The sequence below is a fragment of the Tenrec ecaudatus genome, chromosome X (genome assembly GCF_050624435.1).
Source record: "Tenrec ecaudatus isolate mTenEca1 chromosome X, mTenEca1.hap1, whole genome shotgun sequence".
NCBI classification, from domain to species: Eukaryota; Metazoa; Chordata; class Mammalia; order Afrosoricida; family Tenrecidae; genus Tenrec; species Tenrec ecaudatus.
In genome coordinates this window covers 131995624-132008020 of record NC_134548.1, presented here as the reverse complement: position 1 = coordinate 132008020, position 12397 = coordinate 131995624, and the positions used below count along the sequence as shown (strand labels likewise).

Below are 12397 nucleotides of genomic sequence, written 5' to 3'. Positions count from 1 at the left end.
AGTGTGAATGGTGTGAATGGCTGTCACTAGGCAACCATCTGATGACTTGTTTGCCTCACTCATTGTGCACAGCAGCTGCAGGCTAAAGTCAGCCTTGGGCTAGAGGCAGCAACCCAGCTGCAGCATTTCAGCAAATAATTCAAGAGCTGCAACTGTCACCAAATTAGAAGGGAAAGGCTCTCAGGCAGCCCAAACCCCAGAGGCATCTATTTTTGCAGGATTTTAAGATGCTTTTGGTGCGGTGGGCATTTTCTCGGATTTCTACCTAGGCTAAGCTGAAACACCCCAGGGTGGGATGAACCCAGCAGGGCTATTAAAACAACAGTATGTGACAGAGATGTAGGAAACAGAGTCAGGCTTACATCTCTCCCCAGGTGGTATTCAGGTCAGTGTTTCTCAAGATATGATAGAAATTCCCAAGATATTTTGGTAAAGTGCACATTTCCAGCACATTCCAGGCAGGTGGGATAGTCTGCATTTCTAACAATGCTATGCTGGTGGTGTAGTGATTTATCCTTTGAGCCGCTGACCGAGCGGTTCAAATTCAGCCATCAAGTCAGTTCTGATTTACAGTTTTCCTGTGGGGGCAGGATAGACCTGCCACTGTAAGTTTCCCAGATTGTAACTTGTTAAGAGAGTAGAAAGCCTCATCTTTCTCCAGTGGAGCAGCTGGTGGGTTCAAACTGAGGACCTTGAGGTGAACAGCCTAATTGGGAGCCGCAACACCACCAGGGTCCTTGCCCATAACTGTGAGATTAGCTGTTGGAAAGCACCAGTCACATAGTGGGGAGGAAGAAGAGGCTGTTTCAGTAAAGATTTACAGGCTCAGAAACCCAAAGGAGAAATTCTACCCTTTCCTATAGGGTCCCTACGAGGTGGAATTGCCTCAATGGCAGTGCGATTTGGGCAGTGAAACCAGCTGTGGGGAGGTGTTGCTGATATTAGCTCAGGACAGCAACTTCCCATGCAGAGGCATTGAGCAATTTGCTAATTCCTCTGGGCTTCAGTTTCTCCATTTGGGAAAGGTAGGGTTTCGCAGAGGTAGCGATCAAAGGTACCATCTACACAGCTAGTGGAGAACCTTTCCAACAAGCCCAGGTTCACACTCCTCAATCCCTACTACTCTCTCCATCCTTCCTCTACTTTGATTTTTCTCAGACTTCTGGGCCATATTAGAAGTTTCTATTTCCTCTCTGTTACTTTCAGCGGAAATATCTCCCAATCGATTTTCCTGCCAAACATTTACACATGCTCCAAGACTTAAATATGTTCGTAGAATGTTTCACTGCTATAATGACTGGTAGAATTTTCCACAGCTATTTTTCACTTTCCACATAGGCAATTAGTTCACTTTCCACAAAGAGTGGAGTTACGTTGCACCACCATTGAGTCCTGGTGGCTTAGGAGTTTGGAGTTGGTATACTCTGAGAGAGAGGACCAGGCTTTCCATTCCTGTAGGGCTAACCTCTCAGAAACCCACCGCGGTGGTTCTACCCTGTCCTATAGAGTCACTGGGAGTCAGAATCCACTCAGTGCCACTGAGTCAATTCTGAATTCTAGCCACCCCATGCAGGTACAATCTTAGAAATGATAAATCTTTAGGGGAGAAGCCTGCCTTACCTTTCTCTCACGGAGAGGCTGGGGGGTTTGAACCGCGAATCCCACAGTTAACATCCCGATGCTTAACCCACAGGGCCACAAGGATTCCTTGGAAATAAGTCTTTAGTCCGAGGTCAAAAGGAATGCTGTTTCACCTCCCCGAATTGTTATTGCCATTAGATGAAAACAGCAGTGGGGGCGATGATTAATTTCAAGTGTGTAGGCATTGATAGAGGCGAATACTGGGCTGAGCGTGGACTGGGTAGGATACGTAGTTGTTTTATTGTATATTGTTGCTTGGCTTGGCTCTGTCTTGTTTTTGTGCATGTTATTATCTACGCAGGTCTGTCCAAATGAGATAGGTTTGATGAACAATTGGAGGAGAAAACAATGGGACTGACAGTGCTGCGGGGACATGGGAGAGGGAGAGGTGGGGGGCAAAGGTAGTGGGGTTAAGAAACCCGGGGACAAGGGAACAGCAAGTGATCCAAATTGGTGGTGAGGGAGGGTGTGGGAGGCCTGGTTGGGCATGATCAAGGGTAATGTAACTAAGAGGAATTGCTAAAACCCTGGTGGGGACTGAGCATGATAGTGGGACAGGAGGGAAGTCTACGGATATAGAGGAAAGAGCTGGGAAGCAAAGGGCATTTATAGAGGTCTAGATAAAGACATGTAAATATGCAAATATATTTATACAAGAGGATGGGGAAATAGATCCATGTGCATATATTTATAGGTTTAGTATGAAAGTAGCAGAAGGACATTGGGCCTCTACTCAAGCACTCCCTCAACGCCAGAATACTTTCTTCTATTAAACTGACATTCAATGATGCGCTCATCTTCCTGCCACGATCGCTGAGGACAAAGAGGGTGAATAACCAAATGTGGCGGAGTAAGCTGATGGTGCCTGTCTATCAAAAGATATAGCATCTGGGGTCTTAAAGGCATCAAGGTAAAAATTGGCCATCTGACTCAGAGCAATAAAGCCCACACGGAAGAAGCACACCTGCCTGTGGGACCACGAGGTGCCAAAGGTACCAGTTACGAGGCATCCAAGAATAAAACAATCATATCATTGTGTGTTCACCTCCCTGATACAACTGCTGAAGACAAATGGGTGCATAAGTAAATGTGGTGAAGAAAGCTGATGGTGCCAGGCCATCAAAAGATATATCGTCTGGAGTCTTAAAGGTTTGAAGGTAAACAAGCAGCCATCTAGCTCAGAAGCAACAAAGCCCACATGGAAGAAGCACACCAGCCTGTGCGATCACAAGATGTCAAAGGGATCAGGTATCAGCCATCATCACAACAAAAAAGTCTTACCATAGTGAATGAGCGGGGGAGTGTGGAGTGGAGACCCAAAGCCCATTTCTATGCCACTGGCCATCCCCTTAGACAAGGGTCTTGGGGAGGAGATGAGTCAGTCAGGGTGCTATGTAGCAACGATGAAAACTACAACCTTCCTCTAGTTCCTCATCCCAATTCTACCTTACAAATCTGGCTACACCAGAGGATGTGCACTGGTACAGATAGGAACTGGAAACACAGGGAATCCAGTGTGGATGATCCCTTCAGGACTAGTGCTGTGAGTGGTGATACTGGGAGGATAGAGGGAGGGTGGTTTGGAAAGGGGTACTGATTACAAGGATCTACATGTGACCTCCTCCATGGGAGACAGGCAACAGAAAAGTGGGTGAATCGAGACATCGGACAGTGCAAGATATGACAGAATAATAATTTATACATTATCACGTGTCTACGAGGGGCAGGGAGCGGGGGAAAAATGAGGAGTCAATGCCAGGGGCTGATGTGGAGAGCATATGTTTTGAGAATAATGAGGACAATGAATGTACAAATGTGCATTGCGCAATTGATGTATGTATGAATTGTGATGAGTTGTATGAGCCCCTAATAAAAAGGACCTAAACACCAACACACACACACACACACGCGCACACACAAAGATACAGTCATGAAAATCACAGAGAGCTATCTTGTTCCCCTGCTCTGTTGCTATTCACCTCCCTTAAGAGAGAATGCCGCGAAGCTCTGCAAGTTCCCCAAGCCCAAACTTGGCTCACTCTACTGTTCTTAACAGTTAATCTTTCTTGACGGCTTGACTGCTGTTTTACACGCCATTTACCTTTGCCTTGCATGGTTAGCTTTAAATCTTGCTGTTCTACTGTCAACCAACCATCGACTTTTTTAGTAGGAGCTCAGTGCCTAACTATTTCTATGGTCAACGAAGGGCTGCGTAGGTGGAGCCCTGGTGGTGGAGGGGTCACGCCTTGGGCTACAATCCACCAGGTCTGCAGTTTGAAACCTCCAGCTGCCCAGTGAAAGGCTAGGTGTTCTATCCCAGGAAACAGGTACAGTCTCAGAAACCCACAGGGGTCAACACTGAGTAAGCATGGACTAGATGGCAGGGAGTTTTTGAATTTAAGAGCTGCATAAAGGTCTGTTTGGGCCAACTGTCAGTTGTTTTAGTCAAGATTTCAACCAAGCATGAATATGTACTTATGGGTTGGGCAGAGATCACAAAATGCCAAGGAAATTTACATCCTAGTAGTAAGTCTCCAGGTGACGTGGGTGCTGTAGGTTAAAAGATCACCCAATCTCTCCTGCCACTGGCCCTATGAGCCTCTTCCCACTTGGAGCAAGCATCCCTATACAGGGTTTCCGGGTCTGTAAACCTTTCTGGAAGCAGGTAGCCTCATCTTATTCACTCTGAGCAGCTGGTAGGTGTGACCTTGACCCACCGACGCCAAGAACCACCAGGGTTCCTTTAAAGATAAGTAATATTTTATAAATGCCATGCCTACTTCTCTGAAAGCCACCCAGAGAAAAATATTGATTAGATACTACATGTTAAATCCATGCGCTCATCGTTGTTCAGATGTCAAAGGCAGGGTGGTTAGTAGGACTTGCGTGTGAAAATCAAAGGAGGTGTTCGGACAAAGTAAGTGACAGATGCTAAGGAAAGTTACATTTTGTTCCTTATATTGATGAATGAGGAATTCTTAGGGGGACTGTAGCAGGTGAAGGAGTGCAACGCTAACAGTCCCGTAGGGAATTTCCATCGTTGCCCTCTGAGTGAATTAAAAAGAAATAAACTCTGATCGACTGACGATGAATTATGCCATGGGCAAGGAGATACAGGAGGTAGGACTTTATAATTAGCTGGTGGAAACTCGAAGTGTGGGGGGAGTTTGAGAACCCCAAGGAAGAAGTAGCAAGGAGGAAGTCAGCAAAATCAACCTTTGTGAGATATTTAAATATCCAACCTGTGGTCCCAGGAGCCCTCTTAGCTTCGTGGGCTACTTGAGTGGCTGCTAACTGCAGCGTCACCAGTCCGAAACCATCAGCAGCTCGGTGGGAGAAATAGAAGGCTTTCTGTTCCATAACCATTTGCACTCTCAGAAATTGACAGGGAGAGCTGACAACGGGGATCACATAGCCACTGTGCCACCAGGGCACCTATGCGTCGGGCTCAATTGCATGGCAGCGAGGTCAACCGCAGCAGAAATGCATGCCCATAGAATAAACTGAGGGGCAGAAGTGGAGTCTCAGAGCTCCTGCGCCGGGGCCGCATCACCGGCAGCAGCTGGCACCCCTGGGAGGGCGCGTGAAGGGACCAGTTGCTGCTTCCACCCGAGGGTGCCGACGGACGGACTGGCAGCAGGGCCTCCATTGGAAGGACTGAGTTTTGTTTCTTTGTTTTTTTCAGGAGCACAAATGTTTCCCTAACAATTGCAGACTAGGAAGGCCGCTATTTTTGAAAACTGCACTTGGGGAGCAATGGTTCACTTGGGAGGAGGGCATTTGGTACACACCTTTCGCCCTCTTCGGGCTTCCCCTCCTATCTCCCCATGCCCACCCCCAGCTCCTCACAGGATCAGGCCTGGAGCCTGGAGCTTCCCTCCCCCGTGGCACTTTCCTCGCCTTCGGAGTCTCCGGAGCCCTAGGGTGCAGGCAGCCTTAAGGGCATGCGCCAGACTCCCAGTGGCCAAAGTGAAGCGGCCCATGAACGCGTTCAGGGTGTGGAGCTCCGCGCGGCGCCGCCAGGTGGCGCTGCAGGACCCGAAGATGCACAACTCGGAGCTCTCCAAGCACTGGGCGCGCAGTGGAAGCTGCTGCGGGAGGAGGAGAAGGGGCCCTTCGTGCAAGAGGCCATGCAGAGGCTCTGGGCCCGGCCCTGCGGGTCCACCCGGGCTACAAGTACCGACCGTGGCCCGAGACCAAGACCCCGGGCATCGGGGCACCACACTTCGGCCCCATAGGCGGCAGCGTGGCCGATGATGAGCCTGCCTGGGGGCCAGCTTAGGTGACCACCCAGGGTATGTACCAGAGGCTTCTGGTACCAGCCCCGCAACTTTTCCACCACCTACCTGCCCGACAATTATGGCACTTCACCTTGCAAACTCGAGTCCTCTGCATCCTGGCCCCTCCCTCAAGACTGCCCAATGCTCCCAGCTGAGCTGATCACCCCTCATAACCCCTACAGACCTGCGGCTGACCCCCCCACTGCCTACAACCCTCCCCTAACCTACCTTTAACTCGTGGACACAGACCACCGGGAAGAACCATACTCTGCCCCCAGGCTGCAAACCCTTTTGGTATTGGAACCATTCCCCTCAAAGGAAAGGGCATTGTGGTCCTCTTGGAGCCAGCAGAGGGAGCCCACAAAGGTGCAGCCATGCAAAGGGCCCCCATTTTCCTGCTTGTAGAAGACAGAATTGAGCTCACCCTTCAGCAGAGCCATATTAAGTTCTGTGATTTTTGTGTGTTGGAGATCACGTTTTTTTCCTGATTTAAAAAAAAGAAGAACAACCTGATGCCTGGGTGGAGGCCGTTAGCAGAAACTGGGGGGTATACAGATAGGAAATTTTACAAACATTGTCTCAAGCCCCAAAAGACATAGCAGGACAGTCATGTCTGCATCACCTTATCTCCTACAGGATCATTGGAATCACCCATCTCAAAGGATGCTGGCGAGCACGGTCACAATCGATCCAAAATAGCATGGCTCTTCTGTATTGACAGACGCCCATTAGGAAGAAATGGGCTGAATCACAAAACAGTTAAATAAGTGACAGGGAGTAACATTTTTCCATTAAATCCTAAAATCAAAAAGAGCCTAAATTATTTTAAGGTAGTTGTGAATTTACTTGAAATGGTTCTTCTCTCCAGTCTTCTTTGTAACTCTTCCAAGCTAATAGGGTTTCTGAGACAAAAAGAGGGGGTGTAAGAATAAAAATGGGTGTACGAATGAACCATCTCGGAAGAAGAAGAGAGAATTCCCGGGAACAGGAAGGGAGAAAAGCCGCCAGTGGACCATACTGGAACTCCCTGCCTGAGGGGTTGGAGGCAACAGAGGCCAAGCCAGGCCAAGGCCAGAGGCTGAGGCCAGGATGCCATGAAACAGGGCAGAGGAGCAGTGGCTGGACTAGGAAACCAGGAGGCAGATGACTGACGTGGATTTCTGACCCACATAAGCAGAGCTGAGGGACCACGCGGCTGAGGGGCTGAGAGAAAGAGTTGGCTGCTAGGTGAGGAGGAGCATTGCTGCGGACCAAGGACAATATCCTTCATGTTTCCTGAATCTGGCTTGTGGCAACCTGCTAACTTCCCTAACAAGCCCCCCACAGTTGCGAGCCTTGTCTGTAAGTTCTGTGTGGCCATGGCAACGTATTCTTGAACCCAGAGGAAACGTAGAGCATCATGGGAAGTACTGATGCTGTCAGAATAAAGAAAGATGGAGGGTGGAAGCCACGTCTCACCTCTGCCTTGTTGCAATTGGCATTAGGCTGATAGGGCCTTGGAATCTCCTCCCTTGTGTAGTCAGAGGAAGTTACAGCTGGCCCCCATGCCATTTCTTCAGTCCTTTAAGAATGGACTTTCGTAATCTCAGTACCGCCGATATTTTGGTCAGGGGTTCTGTTTCTTTGGGGAAACTGCCCTGTGTGTTGCACAATGTTTATCCAAATTCCTGCCTCTATTTATCCAAATTCCTGCCTCTATTTTAGCAAGCAAACATCCCCTCAGACACTTCTGTAGACATAATTATTATTCTCTGATTAAAAAAATGGCATTCATGGCATCCTATCCCATCATCCACCTCTGTTTATTTCCCTGGAAATTGTTATCAGCATATCAACAATGTCTCCATTTTTACAGCAGGATACTATTCCTTTTGTGAACTTGCAGTAATTTAATCCACCAGATCACCTTTGTTGCACCTTTCCAGTCTTTGGCCATTATAGACAGACCTGCGACGAATCACGTTGTACATCTTTTATTCGCATGTACAAACTTATCTAAAGATTGAACTGCTGAGCCACAGGGTTTCATGTTGATAACATTGAAATAGACGCTGTCAGAGGAGCCTTCATAGGGTGTGTCCTAATCAAAAGCTGACTAGCAATGAATCGAGAGTACAAGCTCTGTGCAGTAGAGCGAGTTTGAAAGTGGCCCCCTGAGTGATGTCCTAGGTAAATGTAAAAACAACGAGGAGGATGCAGCACTGAGCCGCGTTTCCTTCAGTTGTCCACGATGAGTCAGAAGTGGCACAGGCTTACCTAAACGCAATAGAGACACTGTGCTGATTGCCAGAATATGTGCTCTGGTGGACGCAGCTGAGCTCCCTCTCTCCACATCTTGGGAGAATATTCCACCAGGCCTGCTCTAACTACACGAGCCCTTTCCCAAGAGCTCTTGGGTCCATGTGGTGCGCACACAGCCTATCAACGTTGAAAGATTTACCAACTTGCTCTGGTCCATGCTTGGCTCCTTCTCGTTCAACAAGATGGCTACAGGGACTCCACAGCGAATCTCCTCCTGCCAGTCCTGCCCCAGCCCATGTTCCAGCATGAGTGCCAGTGCCAGCTGGGACCCGGGCTCCTGCCTCCTGGCACTAGAGGTTAGCAGCATGGCCTCAGGGCAGAACTCGCCCTCCGTACAAGCCCACAGAGTGGACCCTGGTGCCACCTGCACTCCCGGGACCTGCACTCCTGGTGGCAACACGGTCCGGTTGCGCCCAGGTTTTTTAACCTCTATTGCGGGCAGCAACACACGAATCAAGGGGGGGCGCTGTCCACGTTAGGGAGGCCCTGCCAGGAAGTGATGTCCAGCACTCAGTGGAAGGTGCCAATTGCTTCTCAGTGCCTCACGTTGAGTCTGAAGGTGAGGTAACCGTGGACATGGAATTGGCAAAGAATGCGTAAAACTTGCACGAGAAAGTCTCTCCACATGAGCTCGTCCTGGATGGGATGCTACAGACGATGACATCACTGAGCTCTCTGTGCTGGCCCATTAATACTACACCCGAGAGGCCCCCAAACCCATTCCCCTGTCATGTCTTCACCAGCCTCCAGAACGGCCAGCCACAAGAGCATCAAGGCCTATATTAGCACTTTAGTGGGTATCCATGGGAGGACCATTGGCCTGATGTTTATACCTCTGACCGTGAGGCATGCATATTAGGATACCAAACGCATCAGCTTTGACCTGATTATGAAGTCCCAAACTGGGTAATTTGGCTCTCAGTTGATTTGCAGCAAGTCGAAAGGACAGCAGCCTGCATCCCGGATGTCCTAAGCAAAGTGTTGCAGCAGGCAGGGCGTGTCTAGTGAGGTGTCAGCTGACACTACTGTGGGCTGCTTCTCGGTGAGTCTGGTTAACCAAGTACCCCAAATCATTCCTGATGACTGAGACCATGCTCAACAACAACATCAGTGACCCGGTGATGGTGACCCACCTGGGCAATCTCAAAGCAGCCACAGATTGCCCTCAACAAGAGACTTGTCAACCTTTAAATGGATCCCAGGAAGCACTCCTGCCCCTCTGGGCCCCAACCCTGGGGTCGAGAATGTGGTGAAGGCGAAACGGTTTCTTTGTGGTCTTGAGTCCCACTGAATCTGGCAACTGACGTGACAGAATAAGTAGAGTCCACCTTTCAGAATCCCCCAATTGAAAATCTCTCTGTGGCTCCTAGCAGAATGTGAAGTTGGAGATAATTGAAAGCTGGAAAGGACATCAGGCACCATTGGTGATTTGAAGGGGAATGGGCACCACTTGAGAAGTGAAGGGGGCAGCCTGAAGGAGGGGTGAGAGGGAGGATCTGATCAACCGCCAGTGAGGAAGGAGAACATCACTTCTCCTGAGGTGCGCCACCGATCCAAATGACCAAAGCCGCTGGGGAGCGGGTTCTTCCCAGTGTCTCTAGAAAGGAACTTAGCTTTGCTGATTGATGCCTTGACCTCACTCATATACATTTGTGAGACAAGAATCTAGTCAGGCAGTGCCCAGACTGCTGACACACCAAAGCTGAGAGAGCATAAATTTGTGGTTTTGAAATTCCCCAGCCTGTGATGATTTGTTATGCAGCAAGAGAAACCCAACCGACTATGTTATTAATGTTTGGGTTTTGTTACTCTCTCAGGTAAGAAATGCGGTTTCCATGCAGCTTAATTTGCATTTCTATCATTATGACTAGAATAAATATTTTTTTCTCTTATGTAAAAGCCATTTCCATTTCCTTTTGTACACGCTGTCCACGCATGCGATTTATCCTGAAGTAGGGAGGTGTTTGTTCTGAATTGTAGAAATGCTTTACATGTTGGGCACATTGGATTGGGCTGTGATGTGTTGTTAGGTGCCATGAGGTCAGATCTGACTCAAACCAACCCCATGTCCAGGGTCTGTGATAGAACTTGCCGCTATTGGTGTGTCAGTACCTCTAGCCTGTCTAACGGTCTTTCCAATGCAATAGATTAATGTTTTTTGTTATCAGGATTTTTTTAAGTATAGCGGATTGTTTTTAGAAAGGTGTTCCACATGCCAACATTACTTGAAAGTTTGCTTATGGGTTCTTCTAGCGGTTTTACTGCTTTATTGATAATATTTAAATCTTTTACCCCTAAGGAATTTATCCTGGCATCAAATGAAGTAGTGACTCAAACTCTGCCAAGGTCCTTTAATTTACGTGACGAATCTTGAAATATAGCCCCTCGAAAGTTGTGCTGAACTTTTGTACTCTTGGTGACATTTCCCCTTCTTATTCCTGGAACTTGCTGTCGAGAAAAAGAAACGAGACGATTAATAAAAAAACATTCTGCAGCCAAAGACTTCATCACTTCCGTGTCTCGCGTTAGGGACTTACCTCTTTCTCTCCCGTGTGGAGTCATTTGTGCGATCTGATGAAAGGATCCCTGGTATCACAGGGGCAGGAAGACAGTTACAGTCTGAACTCCCAGGGCCATCCTGCCCAGCCCCATAGGGTGCTTGGAGCTGCAAGTGAGTGGGCAACAGCGAGTTTCGCTTGGGAGTGTGGTTCGCTTTGTTTTGGTGCTCAGGCAAGCAAGCACTGAGGCGCTAGCCTAAAGGTTTGTGGTTTGTACTCTCCTAGTGACTCCACGGGGAAAGACCTATGTTGACCTGTTTAGGCAAAGCTTATAGCCCAGATTCATTCTACTCTGTCATATGGGATTACTCGAAGTCAAAATAGATTTAATGACACCTAACAAAAGCGTGTTACCATTGAATATACCTAGGTTATGATTCCCAATTTTGGAATTACCTCACTCTTTCAGTTTCAACATACATGGTCATATTACCCCTTGGTTGTATATTGCCAATTTTATTTTCTTTATTTCTCCTTTTAGCTTTACGATTGTGCTAATACCAAAATAGCCCTATCTTTCTGTCCTTCATTTAACGTTTCAGAATTTGATTGGTGAACTACATACATAGCCCTATTGTTTTAGATAGGCCTACTTTTATAGGATAGGTTTTTGTACCACATTGTGTTGGACTGTCAGATATTGTATGTCTACTGAGTTATGAACTGCAACCACTATCAAATAAGAAACTGATTGATGTGCGTAGCTGATAGCTGAATTCAAGATGAAAAAGGGGCCACAAATGGTGGTTCTGTCAGCTATTGCTCATGAAATGATTCTTGAATCTTTCATTTCTCAATTCATGTATGTGTCCATGGACTTTCTTTTGTGTTTTTCCCCAGTATAGTCCAGAACCTTTTGGGGATTACTTATTTGAAACAGAATAAAAAATCTATTTCCAATGGTCTGGTGAGATGGGTAAAAGAAATGAGACAATTCAATAACCTATTCTCTAACCTAAGAGGAGGGGCAAGCGCTGTGACATTGGTAATGAAGAAACCTTACATGCCAGATTTGATAAGATACAGCTGTGTGAGTGTGTTTGTCCTGATTATCTATCTAAAGCATGCATCCTTCTCTACCAGTGTGTAACTCTCTGCTTCTTCACAAGAAAAGATCAAAACTTTGAGGGGTTGTTTTGGTTCAAATGTACGCCAGAAATGGGTGAGGAGATGGGCTGGTAATAGAAAAGATTCCTTCCTCTTTAAGGTTGGAGAACATAGGACTCATCCGTGTCCGTCGTGTCAGTTTCTACTCAGGGGGGTTCCATGTAAACGAAGAACCTTTTCTCCAATTCCATTCTATTTTTAGTCAGTGTTGAGGACATTGCCGTCTCTTTTGCAAAAACTCCCTTCCTTCACCGCCAGGATTCAGAAGCTGAAAATTCTCTTACTATTTCTCTTTTCCGCCTCTCCTTCGTCATTCTTATTCTTCCTCTTTTAAAATTGTGTTTTTGGCCAGCTCCCCACTCAGCTACCTCTCCTATACCCAGATTGAAGCCTTTTGCACCAACGACAGGGAGAATGACACTCTTTTTATATCAGTATAACAGAGAAAGGGATTGTGACCCTGAGGAATCTCTCGATAGGGTTTATAATGGCGGAAATCACACTTGTGCA

General features: G+C 47.5%; 2 pseudogenes; both read left to right on the top strand.

Annotated features, from left to right (window-relative positions):
• Positions 1-5468: 5468 nt before the first annotated feature.
• On the top strand, positions 5469-6155 carry LOC142433730 (transcription factor SOX-15 pseudogene; annotated as a pseudogene).
• A 2312-nt stretch (positions 6156-8467) lies between these two features.
• Positions 8468-9413, top strand: LOC142433729 (eukaryotic translation initiation factor 3 subunit F pseudogene; annotated as a pseudogene).
• The last annotated feature ends 2984 nt before the right edge of the window (positions 9414-12397 follow it).